Source organism: Patella vulgata, chromosome 2 (assembly GCF_932274485.2).
Source record: "Patella vulgata chromosome 2, xgPatVulg1.2, whole genome shotgun sequence".
Lineage (NCBI taxonomy): Eukaryota > Metazoa > Mollusca > Gastropoda > Patellidae > Patella > Patella vulgata.
In genome coordinates, this window is record NC_065880.2 from 85,156,557 (window position 1) to 85,168,631 (window position 12,075).

Here is a 12,075-nt window from a genome sequence, read left to right on the forward strand (position 1 = left end):
GCATGGACCTTATGTATTATAAGGTCCATGACGTTTGTTTATGATTTCTGCGTATTGTGTCTTGTCCGTAGATTTGTTTTGTGTATTTGTGAGAGAGAGAGAGAGAAATGGGGTTTAACGTCCACTCGACACAAACTAGGTCATTTCGGGAACAACACATGGTTCAATTTTATTTCATTATTTCGCTTGCGCGTAGGGGTCTTTAGAAGTGGGAGGAAACCGGAGGACCTGGAGAAAACCCACGAGGTTGGACAGGTGACCCTACTCCTTGTCACGTACAACCGGGGATTCGAAACCACTCCAGTTGACTCAATGACAGACTTTATGATACAGCACGCACATGCTAACCATTCGGCCATCCAACCCCCCTTGTGTAATTGTGTGTGGTGCAGTCCCCCTGCACTTACTAATAGACATTGTTATTCATCATATTTATCTTAAAGGGGCATTAGCTGAAATTTCTCGCTATAATAGTTAAAAAATAGATAATGAAAACTAAATATGCTGAAAATTTCAGTCAAATTGCTTCACTCTGAACCGAGATATTAGCCATTGAATTTTAGGCTAGCCTCAGTTGTCATTACTGATGTTAGTACAGTATGATAACAAACAAAGTCTTGATTATCCATTTTTACGTTAAATTATCCATCACAAAATGTATCGAAATCCAGTAAATATCGCAGGCTAGCAATGGCATCGAGAGTTGATTATGGTCTGGATAAGTTAATTAATGTCCAATTAATAATTTAGATAACATTTTGGGCCTAAAGAAAGACCTGCAATAGGCAGATTAGCTCTTGCATTTTGTATGTTTAAAGGAATGTAAAGGAAACTCGATATTAGGGTCGCATAAATTTGAGTCTGTTTTTCCCTCATATCGCTACCTCCTACTCTAATTTCAAAATCCAACCGTCAAGGATTCTTTTATGTGCAATTTAAATGAGTTACCTCACCCTACCTATCACTTCTAAAAGGCTCACGGGTGGGGGGGGGGTAGATGGCTGAATGGTTAGCGTGCGTGCTGTATCATAAAGTCTGTCATTGAGTCAACTGGCATGGTTTCGATTCCCCTACAAGGAGTAGAGTTGCCTGTCCAACCTCGTGGAATTTCTCCGGATCCTCTAGTTTCCTCCCAATGCTGATGACCCTTACGCGCAAGCGAATTAATGAAATACAGAATTAAAAAAAACATATGTTAGTCCCGAAATGACCAGGTTTGTGTTAAGTGGACGTTAAACCCCATTTCTCTCTCTCTATCTCTCTCGAAAAGTCTCAATATTTTGAGCTGAAATTTTCAGACACAAGCTATTTGGATTAACTCTTATTATTTTGCCTTTTAATGTGTATACTTAAAGATACCTTATGTAAGATTTAGATAAAGAGATGACCGTTCTTGCTATAATACTTAAAAAATAGATAATGTAAAATGAATATATTGAAAATTTCATTCAAATTACTTTATTCTGGGCAAAGTTATGACAGTTTGAAGATTTAGCCTAGATCATTTATTATCATAACAACATTACTTGACAACCAAGACAAGTCTCGATTATCAGTTTTATCATTAAATTTCGCTGTGTTCAAATCAATTTAAATCTCAGCCATCTGATTTTGTCATATGAATAAATGTCTAAATAATAATTCATATAATCCGAAGCCAAAATAAAGACCTGCTATTGGCAGATTTAGCTCTTACATGCGGCATCTTTAAGCATATGTTTATAAACGAATGCTCTGTGAAATTAGAGACTTCTCATGTAAGATCCTGACCAGAAAAAAAAAAAAAGAAGAGAGCTCAGGTTAAGGTCCCCTAGTGATTGTATAAGTTGTGATTTTCTATCCGTTTGTTTCTTGTAATAGGATATTGATTTATGACCGAAAACAAGATCTTTTTTCACCTCCTGTTGGTTTCTGGGTAATTTAAATGTCTCGCTGGTACGTCAGGTCACTATGAACTAGACAATTGAATATTGTTTTTATATCTTTGTTGATTATGACTGTAATTCCATCTACGATTATATGTCTGTCAGGGGATGGATACAATGTGTAAAATTTCAGCCAATTATAAATATCTCGGAATCAGTTTGCTCTGGTGTTACATTAAAGGAAAATATATTGTCACAGAAATTGATCCACTCTGAACCAAGATATAAGCGACTGAATTTTCAGCCTAGTCTCGATCATCATTGCTAAAGCCGATACGTTAAAATACATAGTCTCGATTATCCATTTAATGATTAAATTATGAATGGAAGTCGAACAGGAAATCGGAACCTAATCCAATAAACATCGCAGGCTCGCGATGCCATCGAGAGTTGATTATGGTCTGGATAAGTTCATTAATATCTAATTAATAATTTAGATAACATTTTGGGCCTCAAGAAGGACCTGTAATAGGCAGATTTAGCTCTTGCATAATGTATGTTTATTTTTTAAAACTTAAGTTTATCTTTCAAGATACAAGGCCATGTTATCATGAAGTTTGTCTTTTATTGCAGCTGTAAATGACATGAAGATGGGGAACTTTGCCTGGACAGCGGCACTACGGCCTACTCTTATATCAAATTCCAACTGCCAAGGGATCTTTTATGTGCATGCCAATGTGTACACAGGACCTCTGTTTTTCGTCCCATCCAAACCACTATAGGTAATTGGTAGTTGGCAGGTAACCGGATGTGAATACCTTGCTTGATACAGCGTTTACTGGAAGTGGGTGTGGCCTGTCTATGTGTTTGTTTGCCCAAAGCGATTGCCATTGTTGTTCTACAAATTGAAAACAAGTATGGCAGTCGTTTAGGGCATTACCTTGTTTTTATTCAATTATTTCTGTAGTTTTGTAATCGGAGTTCAGCTTTAATGAACATGGACTTATGGTCTTCAAAGATAAACTAAGATTGTGATCCTAACCTTAAAAAGAGAGAGAGAGAAATAGGGTTTAACGTAAACTCGACACAAACCAGGCCATTTTGGGACTAACATATTGTTCAATTTTTTAATAATTCACTTGCGCATAGGGATCTTTAGCAGTGGGAGGGAACGAGAGTACCCGGAGAAAACCCACGGGGTGGGACCTAACCATAAAGCTAGAGATTGGTGAACAATCCTGCAAAGTATCACCAATGAACTCCAATCAGTACTCAAGATACAGAAAGGAAATGATTTATAATGAATGGACAATGGTGAGGGGAGCCATGGTGGCTAAGTTAGTAAGACGCTGGCTTGCTAGTCCGGAGGTTGCGGGTTCACTCCCGGTGTTTGCCGAGAAAGTTCACCGGGGTTATCCGGCGTGGTTTCCCCTTGTCAGTGGTGTAGAATGGAATGAAAAATTGAGATCCTGTGTACAAAAAAGATGTGCACGTAAAAGATCCCTTGGCAGTTGGAATTCAATATAGCACACTGTATGGCGTATGGCCGTCTTCATTAGTCCATTCGGAGCAGAACAGTAGGACGATAAAAAACCCATTTCATTTCATTTACAATGGTGAGGGTGAATTAATGAAACTTTTGCAGTTATAATGTCTTGCCTCACATTATTTTCTGAATGGCTTGTAATTTTACAGATTATGAAACGGTAAAAACACAACTCAATCGTGTAGCAAATTACCGTTTGCTAGAATAATCAAAAGGTCTGTTTTTCATTGTAATAAATTCAAATCAAACCATCATGCCAGCTGCTATAATAGGCTGTATTTAACTCAAACTAAATTACCATGATCGTTCAAACGAAAACAATATAATTTTTTTTTAAAAGACAAAATAATACATTTCCAATATCTTTGAATTCAAGGCTGGCATAATGAAAGAATTTCTTCTATTTCATGTATAAATCAAATACAATCGGATTAAAATACAGATCTATATTTCGTTTCGTTTTTTATAATTTCGATGGCCTACACTACATGAAGATCTGACAAGCTGTAGCGATAGGTCGCGTCAGAGGTCATACAAGCGGTTTTGACCCTAGGACGTCAGATATTTGATTAACCAATCAGCATTGATGTTTCTAATGGATTACCCACAGTTCCGTGCAAAACACATCTAAACCTCGTCGTAACAGACCGTTTCATTGTCTATTCCCTCACATCATTTAGAACACGTCAATGTTAACAACTCTTCCAGATCCAAGTGTAGTAAAGACAAGTAAAACGAAATTTTGAGTTATAAAAAACAAAACGAAATAGTATCTATGTTTTAATCAGATTGAAATCAAATTGTGAATGACATTTTTTTTCTGAAAGACAATAATACCATCTATAGCATACTCCTCGCAGTGTTTTGTTTGATTAGACCTAATCCTACTTAACACTGCTGTAATGGAAGCAAATTTCTGTTCCAAATTATGACTAATACCTAACTGCTTAACAATATCATCACGCTTTAAACAAAGCTCTAAATTGGACCAAATATGTTTACATAACGTTATGTCATGACTCACGATTTTATTACGCCCAATTAACTAGTGCATAGTAGAATATTGCAGAAAAACTAATTGCGTGACAAACAAGGCTATTAAAACTGATACAATGTAAACAATATTGTTTGGAGACGAACAATACTTTCACCGTTTTTAATACCTTAAATCACTGACCAAAGTTTTAGGGAAGACCCCAGATTAGACGAAGGGCTGTCATGTTGCTGTGCTTGGGATAGACCTCATTGAACGAGAAGAATACACAAATTCCCTCAAAAGCTCAAGTATCAGAAGTCAATCCAGCAATGGCCAGAGAGCGACTTCTCGGGCGATTGCTTCAGGAATATGATTTAATAACTGCTTTAAAACAACATAAAACAGTTATATAGAATTCATACTGATAGCTTTTTCTGTTTTGATGTGATTTTATTAAATAATTCCGGTAGAATTGTCAAATCAAAGATGACAAGTTTGAAGTTCTCTCATATGAAATAATTCCTAAAGAAATCTTAAAAGAAACATCTTTTCATGTGATATAAAAATAGTAGAAACTATAATTATGCTTTCTATTTATTTTTCATTTTCTAACATTCCATATTCCCTATTTTTTATTTTATACGACTCAATATCAGTTCAATACTGTAAACATTCGAGGGAAACGCAGCTTTTACAATCATGCTTAGATAATGTCCATTGATCTCTTTAAATCATGTGGCATATAGGGTGGAGTTAAGCGGGAAGCTGACTGAGCTGCAGCCAGGGGTCCCAATAACAAACCAACATTGAGGCTGATGTCCCCTGCTGAAATCCCAAAACAAATAGATGACACAATTTGTTCAATACGATTGACTAGACAGCTGCAACACTGACATGGGGAAACCACGCCGGAAAATGCAGATAAACTTTATCGGCCAAAGTAGGGATCAAACACACAAACTCCAGACTAGAGAGCCAGCATCTTACCCCCTTAGCCACCGTGACTCCCCAATTACTAAAAAGAGAGAGAGAGAGAGAAATGAGGTTTAACATCTACTCAACACAAACTAGGTCATTTCGGGACTAACACATGGTTCAATTTTATTTCAATAATTCGCATGCGCGTAGGGGTATTTAGCACTGGGAAGAAACCGGAGTACCCAGAGAAAACCCACGAGGTTGGACAGGCGACCCTACTCCTTGTCACGTACAACCGGGGAACCGAAACCCTGTCAGTTGACTCAATGACAGACCGTATAATACAGCATGCATGTGCTAACCATTTGGCCATCCAACACATCGCAATTACTAAAAGCCATTAAACAATGTATGTATTCAAGTCGGAGAATCATAGCCCCGAAACGAAACACCGGAAAAATATTATTTAGATTTTTCAAATTACAAAGAATTTTATGCCAGTTGCTGTCTACTACAAATGGAACTGACCATCTGAAATTTTATTCTTTATGGGTCAGTTTATTTAATTTATGAAAAGTAGACTTCAAATTAAACCCTTACTTAAAGTAGCTACGTCTCTAACTCAATATCATCCAAAATCTTTGACATTGAAAACAAGAATTATTTGTCAATTTAAATCAACATTAGTGTTGTGATCTTACCGGGAAAATATGGGTTTTTTTTATCATTGGTAAACGAATCGTTTAACATAATGTGTTTCAGCGCAATTTGTAACAAGGGACTCGAAGAACAACGCTAGATATATTCCACAAGTCATGTCAAACGGTGATGCCATATTCTTATCTGGAGAGCATGCACAATAAATACAAATACTATCGGTGTAGACTGGATTAAAAGACACTAGAGACTTCCATTCGATTGAGACTTCTGGCGTATTTCTCAAACATAACTGATTACAGATTAGAGTAAAAACGGAAACAATTAAATGTAAATCATTTCATATACATTCATATTACATTATTATATGCGTTGCAACCCTTTTGTGTCAGTTTCTTGGACCCAAATATTAGCGATGAAACTCATTTAAGGACTATTTAGTGATCAGAAGTTTAGGCCGGTTTCGAAAATGAGGTAAGAAACATGTGTTTTGTGTAATTCATTGAATGAACAGGGATGGTTAATATTTACCTGCCTGAAATTACTGCTTCTTTTAATGTTTCACATGAATAACTATGAACTGTTGAAGATTAGGTCCCGAGTTTACAAATCATTTTCAGACTTTCAATCACTGTTAATGAGAAATATCTTTGAACCAGAAACACAAAACTTTGCAAATAGTTTCTTATTGATATATTTGATACATTAAAACAACAAAAGTTTTATAAAAGACTATATTTTGGTTAAAATAAGGCAAACAATTTTGAGTAAATTCTTAACTTAAGTATGAGAATGCTTTGTGAACTCGGGTCCAGAAGTTTCGGATAGTTTCCAAAATGAGGTAAGAAACATGTGTTTTGTGTAATTCATTCAATGAACTGGGATGGTTGATATTTACCTGAACCAAGTGCTAAAATGTTACGCCATATTAATAATACTTTCTGTAGATAAATCTGAGTTATGTAAAATATGTGAATAATTGGCCTGGATGTTGGAGAAGACATAATTTAAAGGGACTATCTCGATTTTAACGGAGTTTCAGAAATGAAAGTCTGTGTAAGTATGAAATTTAAGCGCCAAAATATAGATAAATGGTGTATTTACCCTGTTTCAAAATTTTCCATTTAAAATGTTGAGTCGTTTGAATGTGAATGTTGAAACTTCTTATTCGGAGACTTAACCCATTTAAGATTTCGGGTGACCTGATAATCTATTGCCGTTCTTTTTGAGATCTATACAGTGCATGACCCACGTGCTGTACTTGATAACAAAAGGTAAATTTCACCCACACGTTATTTTTTATAAAATAAAAGTCTGGTTTTATCCAGACACCATATAATACAACTTGGGGACCAGTCTTCATTTCCAGATGAAGACTTGACAGGTTTAAGTTATTTGAAAACGTATCACGTATATATATTGAGTTAGTTGCTCAGCCCTAAGGTAGGGGATTTTAAGGGCTTTCAACACAAAATTAAGGAATTTTATTTTCCAAAATATATGTGTGTGTGAGTTAGTTGTATTTTACGTCCGCTTCCACCGAGGTGATATCACAGACAATCCAAAATATAATCGAGATTGGTCCTTTAACTTGAATTCATTCCATCTGTAAGACATTCCATACTTGTATCAAAACAGTTCAGTTAATTATAAATAAATACCATAAACAACATGTTTGAGTATTAATTTTAATAACTAGGGTGTGATAACATTAATGGATATGTTTTTAATTATCTTAACCAGATTTTTCTAGATTCATTCGTGTGGAACTGATGAATGTAAACTGAACACAGATTTGTAGATATTGATTCTCTAGTTAAAGACGCAGAACAATAATTATTACTCTATGCCTGGGATGATTAGAAGTGCCGCATGGCATCCCAATGATAATAATAAAGTACGGCAGTAAGCCTACTCATTATTTTTTTTAGCAAATGCCATCTTCTTTCATATCAAAAATAAAAAAAGTTCAATGAAGGAAACTTGATAAAATGGACTTTTGTCCTGCAACAGTTTTACATTATCTAGTCGTTGCTACATTATCTCCCTTTACTGCAGACACGTGAACAATTGCATTGTCCAATCTGAGGTTGTGACACAAACACACTCAAATCAAACATGGCAACCTCCACGAAAACTCTGACATTGAACGAACCTTAAATTTGGCAACTTTTTTCTTGAGGAATCTGAGACCCCCAGCTGGGTCAGTGAGAGATAGAGAAATGGGGTTTAACGTCCACTCGACACAAACTAGGTCATTTCGGGACTAACATATGGTTTAATTTTATTTCAATAATTCGTTTGTGCGTAGGGGTCTTTAGCAGTGGGAGGAAACCGGAGGACCCGGAGAAAACCCACGAGGTTGGACAGGCGACCCTACTCCTTGTCACGTACAACCGGGGATTCGAAACCACGCTAGTCGACTCAATGACAGACTTTAAGATACAGCGCGCGCACGCTAACCATTCAGCCATCCAACCTCCCAGCTGGGTCAGTGGCCAATCGAAATATGCAGGGTATTACGTGAAGAGCTTGATAAAATATACAGAGTTAAAGTGAGATCAAGCCTTTTATTGAAGATGGGTGTCTCCTGGCTAGTGAATCAGTTGTTTACTCACTGAGATATGTGGATATACATTGGAATGCACGTAAAAGATCCTTTGGCAGTTGGAAATCGATATAAGAGTAGGCGATAGTGCCATTGCCTGGGCAAAATTTCCCTCATAGCACACTGTATGGCATATGCCCGTCTTCATTAGCCCAGCATAGGAGCAGAACAGTAGGACGTTAAACCCCATTTCATTTCATTTCAGATATGTGGAGCCTATCCTAAAATAAGTTAGCACTAACATATATAAAACAACATTAATTCTAAACTTTTTACTTTTATGAAGAAATTGGATGATTCTGAAAGTCAATTACATTTAAAAGTGTTTCGAATAGTCATGCTTCTCTTAAACAGAAGAAATTACCATAAGGCACGATAGAAAATGGTTCAATAACCATATCCTAAAAGACATTCACTCTTCATCAATTGAAAAAACTAAAAAATTGTTTTCTTAAAGGGAACATGTAAGATTTAGATGAAGAGATGACAGTTCTTGTTATAATAGTTAAAAAATACATAATGAAAACAAAATATGCTGAAAATTTCAGTCAAATTGCTTCACTCTGAACCAAGATATTAGCCATTGAATTTTAGGCTAGTTAGTCTCAGTCGTCATTACTGCCTATCGTATGATAACAAACAAAGTCTCGATTATTCATTTTTATGTTAAATTATCCATTACAAAATATATTCAAATCCTGTAAATATCACAGGCTAACGATAGCATCGAGAGTTGCTAAATGGTCTGGATAAGTTAATTAATGTCTAATTGATAATTTAGATAACATTCCAGGCCTAAAGAAAGGTATTTATGCCTACTCTCTTTTTTTTTTCGTTGCTAGTGGGAGAAGTTGTTTTAGGTGTTCCAGGGCCTATAGGATTGCTAAAGGGTTAATCTTACTCTTGCCAGGTACGTCTGTCTTTAGACTTTCGTTAATTAATTGAGTCTAAAGATTTTTTTTTGCAAATTAATTACATTTAATTCCTAGGTCAGGGTGATAATTAATGCCTTTTGATAACTGAAATGCACGTCTTTAATCAAATAGATTGGTTCCAGTGCCGGTTTATCTATAGGCTTGGCAGGCTCAAGCCTAGGGCCTCAAGATTAGGGGGCCTCTAGCCAAGGTCTATAATAATTTGAACATTTCCATAAGACATTCTTACACATAGTATAGTCTTAAACGTCCGTCATATCCGCGGCTTTGCACAACTGTATTTATAACATACTTTTTATAAACTTTCAACTTTCAATTTTTTTTATTTGTATATTACGTCCATTAACAGTATACAAAACATACACATACATCAATATACATGTATACAAAAATATATTTTACATGGAATAATATACTGTCATCGTCCTCTAGTCGTGACTTTAAAGTAGCTAAGTCTCTAACTCAATATCATCCAAAATCTTCAACATTGAAAACACGATTTATTTGTCAAATTAAATCAACATTCATGTTGTGATCTTACCGGAAAAAGATGGGCTTTTGATATCCAATATTTAAGACAAAATAAACATTTTACCATTGGTACCGGTACACGAATCGTGTACCATAATGCGCTTCAGTCCCAGTTGTATCAAGAGACTCAAGGGACGAGGCTAGACACATTGCACCAAATCAAACGGCGTATGTAGACTGGAATAACCAGACGCTAGAAATTTGCACTCGCTTGAGACTGCTGGCTTATTTCGCCGAACATAACTGATTTGAAATTGGAGTAAAAACGGAAACCATTGAATGTAAATCAGTTTATATACATTCATACTACAGTACTATATGTGTTGCAAACTACTCTTGTCAATTTCTAGATCCCAAATGTTAGCGATTTAGCTCCTTTAATCAAATAGAATGGTTCCCATGCTGGTTTTCTTACAGACGTGGCAGGCTGAAGCTTAGGACCTCAAGATCTAGGGGGCCTCTAGCCCAGGTGTATAATATTTTTGACACTGTCATAAGCCAAGGTATATCATATTTTTGACACTGTCATAAGCCAAGGTGTATAATATTTTTGACGCTATCATAAACTTTCCTTGCACACATTGTAGTCTTAAACATCCATCATCGCTCCTTTGTTAAATTGTGTTTAAAACACACTTTCATCTTTCTGTAGTCATGAGGGTCAGGGAATTGGGAGGGGCCTCATAAGTGGAATAACCTGGGGCCCATCTTCATCTAAATCCGACCCTGAATGGCGCTTTAAATACTGGAATTTTATTTTTAAGTGAAGTAGAACTAATGAGTTGTTTTTTCATGGCATGTGTCAGAACACCAAGTCTATAAAGCTACCTATTAGCTGTTAGACAAACCCATGTGCTCTCAGCACAGTTAAAGTCAACAGATAAAACCAGCTGATTTTACACTCTCCCTTCATTCACTAGATTCTTCTACTACTGATAAAATATAGCACAGTTTGTTCAATAACACTTGACCACCACAGCTAGCAGTAGAGAATATTGTAGCATGGATATAAATTGATGGATACAGCGTTCAGGTAGGGTATTTATTTTCTTTTTAAATAGAAATTATGAATAATTTAACATTTAACAATTTTATTTAACATTTGAAATTATACAAGCCAGATGGTTCAAATATCTTGAAAGTAAAAAATATGTAATGTCAAAATAACATCCTATTTGAGGGTTCGTTAATCCCTCTGATATTGTAAACGATGAATCTCTACAGGAATATCAGTCCAAAAATATTTACTATTTTGAGGGCTCATTAATCACTTGAAATTCTTATATTGTAAACTCAAATGAATCTCCAACAATCAGTCCAAAAATACGTCCTATTTGAGGGCTCATTAATCGCTTGAAACTCTGATATTGTGCACAATGAATCTCTAACGGGGAATATCAGTCCAAAAATATGTACTATTTGAGCTTTCTTTAATCCCTTGAAACACTCATATTGTAAACTCTAATGAATCTCTAACAGGAATATTGGTTCAAAAATATGTCCTATTTGAAGGATTGTTAATCCCTTGAAACCCCGATATTGTAAACGATGAATCTCTTACAGGAAAATCAGTCCAAAAATATGTACTATTTGAGGGTTCATTAATCCCCTGAAAGTCTGATATTGAAGTGATGAAGCTTTAACAGGAATATCGGTCCAATATCAGAGCAGTATTTACAAAGATGTGGTGAATTAAAAGTCTGTCAACATTTGGCACCTTCTGCAGACGATATAGTCACCACATGCCAGTGCCACCCCTTGAGTTCACTGAATGGGCCTCTTTTTGTATGTGATCTTACATTCTACACTGAACCGTTATGGGATGAATTAAAAATGGGGAAACATTCGGCACCCACTGCAGACCATATAGTCACCACATGCCAGTGCCAACCATAAGTTCACTGAATGGGCCTTTTTTGATTTGCCTCTATTTGTGTATGTCTTACACTCTACACTGAACAGTTGTTGGGGTTTTTAAAAGATTCCACTGCACTGGCAATACCTATGACACAATTCTATGTTATACAACTATTGTTTAT

At 35.9% G+C, this 12,075-nt stretch overlaps 2 protein-coding genes across 2 annotated transcripts in view; one reads left to right on the forward strand and one right to left on the reverse strand.

Moving 5' to 3' along the window:
* The window catches only part of LOC126812151 (L-xylulose reductase), a 68,593-nt gene that overhangs the window by 5,861 nt on the left and 50,657 nt on the right, over positions 1 to 12,075 (reverse strand). The gene's annotated exons all lie outside the window — the stretch shown is intronic.
* The window catches only part of LOC126812128 (uncharacterized), a 45,194-nt gene continuing 44,020 nt past the window's right edge, over positions 10,902 to 12,075 (forward strand). The window contains exon 1 of the mRNA XM_050538384.2: positions 10,902 to 11,069. The gene's annotated coding sequence lies outside the window, so the exon portion shown is untranslated. The remainder of the gene's footprint in view (positions 11,070 to 12,075) is intronic.